The sequence below is a fragment of the Apodemus sylvaticus genome, chromosome 13 (assembly GCF_947179515.1).
Source record: "Apodemus sylvaticus chromosome 13, mApoSyl1.1, whole genome shotgun sequence".
NCBI lineage: Eukaryota > Metazoa > Chordata > Mammalia > Rodentia > Muridae > Apodemus > Apodemus sylvaticus.
In genome coordinates, this window is record NC_067484.1 from 101,398,698 (window position 1) to 101,401,573 (window position 2,876).

The window sequence follows — 2,876 nt, forward strand, 5'->3', positions numbered from 1 at the left end:
ATTACTATTATTACTACTGCTGCTGCTACTGAAGATGATGATGATAGCAATAATAATTTAGATGTTTAATCCATAATAAGAAAAAGAAAGTGAGGGTATAGAATGAATTGAATGGGGCAGGAAAATCTGGAAACAGAATGTAATGTATGAAAACATCTATGTGCAATAGTAGAAAAATAAGAGATCAAAGATAAGACCATCATTGAGCATTGTACCACTCCATTCCTGTGATGAAATAAATAAAACACCATATGACATTAAGGATGACACCATACCTTGGCATCAATCCCTTCATGAAGTTCTCCAGAATGGCGTCCTGTAGAACTAGACGTTTCTAGAAATCATTTCCTAGAAACGTAATGGCTGCCAGATGAATGAAAAATATGAGACATCAAAGTTCCTGTCTAAATTATCAATGATTAAACAGACTTGCTTTTGGGTGTGCTCCACAAGAATCTCTTTTGTGATTGTAAATTTGTGTTTATGATTAAACTACCAAAAGCACCTTTAAGAGGAAAAGTAATTGTCACAGAGAATGTGGCAGTTCTTAGTTGAGCAAGCAAAACACACATGTGAGATTTTATCCCTAATGGACTCCTGAAGCTTCCCTCTAAGTAGTCAGCGATCAGTGATCAGTCTGATGTGAAATAGCACTTTCTAGGGACAAAAAGCAAAAAGCAAACAAAACAAAAAACAACAACAAAACCAAAACAAAAAACCTCATATCACACAGTATTAAGTGCTGTCACAGGCAGTGATTTGTGTCAAACACCATCTTTTGCCTTCTTTAAATCTGCAGCATAATCGATCTTATTTACCATTGTAGTTGGAATTACAATGCATCGCTGATGCATTTACCACAGCTGCGTTGTCTTTGTCATTTGTTTTTGCTATTTTCTCTCTATTACCATTACCTGACCTTCCTGTTTTGCTTTGGTTGTCACAAAGTTATTAATTTGATATAATGGAGACAATTATTTTCTGTTTTTAAAATTAATCATTTTATGTGTTCACATCTCAAATGATCCCCCCACCTCTGTGTCCCCTCCACACCCTCCCCTTCCCATCCTCCTCTCCCCTTTGCCCCCTCCCTCTCACCAACTCCTGCCTCACTGCTCTAGCCCCGCTATACACTGGGGCATCATCCAGTGTCCACAGTACCAAGGCCTCGCTAGCCATGCAGGTGGGCGGGGCCGGCCGACCACGCCCCTGGGTTCTGATCACGCCCATCCATGGGTGCCCATGTCTACATCTATAGGAAGCAGTCTCTGCGGTTCTGCCTCCCCTTTGTCAGACACTCTGGCTGACTTCATTCCCCTGGGCCCTGGGAACCTCTCACTTCCCTGGCGTCTGGGACTTGCCACAGGCTACCCCCTCTAATGGGGAGTTCCCCGTCCTCCAGTGCAGCATATTTATATTATTTCCTGACCCTCTGTTTCTTTTCCCCACAGCTGATCCTGTCCACTCTTTGTATGTCTCTGTCCTAACTCCTTCTGCCCCTTGTACCTAGGTCCCGCCCACCCTATCACTAAACCGCCAATTCTGCCTTACATCAACACCAACCTGTCCAATCTTTGCCCCTTCTCTGTGCCCTGACCCTATCTCCATGCCCCGCCCCTGCCCTGTCATCGCAATACTAGCCCCATCCACTGCTGAGTCTGTGCTCCTCTGTATCCTGCATAGGCTGCCTGCGTGTGGGCCCCACCCCTGTCAGTAGTCCCCACCCTGTCTACCAGCCTTGTCCACTTTTGTAGTCCATGCCCTGTTTATTGAACCCACCCCAGTCTCCAGCCCTGCTCCTCCTCCTACCCCGCCCAACACAATGACACTCCCCCATGAGGACATGGTGAACTTACACCATCACTTGTCCATCCCCAGGACATGTCTTTAGACGGAGGGACAGAGGGACTGACGGTGCAGTGAGCGAGGTGGGGCCCAGCGTCCCCAATTCCAGAAGCTGGACCATCCTCCTCGTCCTCATCGTGCATCCAGGGCAAGAGGAAGTCACGGGTGGGTGGGTGGGTGGGTGAGGACGCTGGCCCAAGAACCTTCGGGGAGGGGAGGGGAGGGGAGGAGCAGGAGAAGGAGAGATCTCTGTGGGGCCAAGGCTGGCACTCACTGTCTGGGCCCTTGCTTCTTCGGGGCGGCCAGAGGAGGGCTGAAGGGGTTCGGGGAGGTTGTAGGCTGGCAGTGTGGACTGGCGCGTGTATGTGTGGCTCGGGCCGGGCCGAGTGGCGTGCGTGCCTGCGTGCGTGCATGTGGTTCTTGGTGTGTGGTGCGGTACAGTGCATGTGTCTGCGGGGCCCTGGGCTTGCGTGGGCTCGGCGTCGGGTGGCGGGCGGGCGGGCAGGGGGGCAGCTTGACAGTCGCAGAGGGCTAGCGCCGGCAGCAGGCTCTTGGGGCTTTCCGGAGCGGCGGCCGTCATCTATGGCCATACCACCCTGAACGCGCCCGATCTCGTCGGATCTCGGAAGCTAAGCAGGGTCGGGCCTGGTTAGTACTTGGATGGGAGACTGCCTGGGAATACCGGGTGCTGTAGGCTTTTTGGACTCCGCCCCGGCGTGTCCTCTCTTGCTTTTGGTCACTGTCACGACCACGGCCGTCCCCTCGGGGACCAGAGACCCGGGCCCAGGGAAGTCCTGCCCCACCCACACCCCACACTCGGGAGAGAGCACCCACCCCCTCGTCCTCCTCACATAGGATGAGGCTTGTATTGCCCATCACCGCTGGCTCCCGGAGCCCTCAGAGTGGGCACCGCCACACCGCACCGCACCTCCCTGCAGGGCTGGCTGGCTAGCTAGCTGGCAGAGGGTTGGATAGGAGAGCCCGTCTCCATTTGCACCAAGCCCAGGATGGCCTCGAACACCCACCCGTCC

General features: G+C 52.3%; 1 non-coding gene across 1 annotated transcript; it reads left to right on the plus strand.

Annotated features, from left to right (window-relative positions):
• The first annotated feature begins 2,423 nt into the window (after positions 1 to 2,423).
• LOC127664288 (5S ribosomal RNA) lies at positions 2,424 to 2,542 on the plus strand. The gene has a single exon (XR_007973141.1). It is a non-coding gene; the product is annotated as a 5S ribosomal RNA (ribosomal RNA).
• Positions 2,543 to 2,876: the final 334 nt, after the last annotated feature.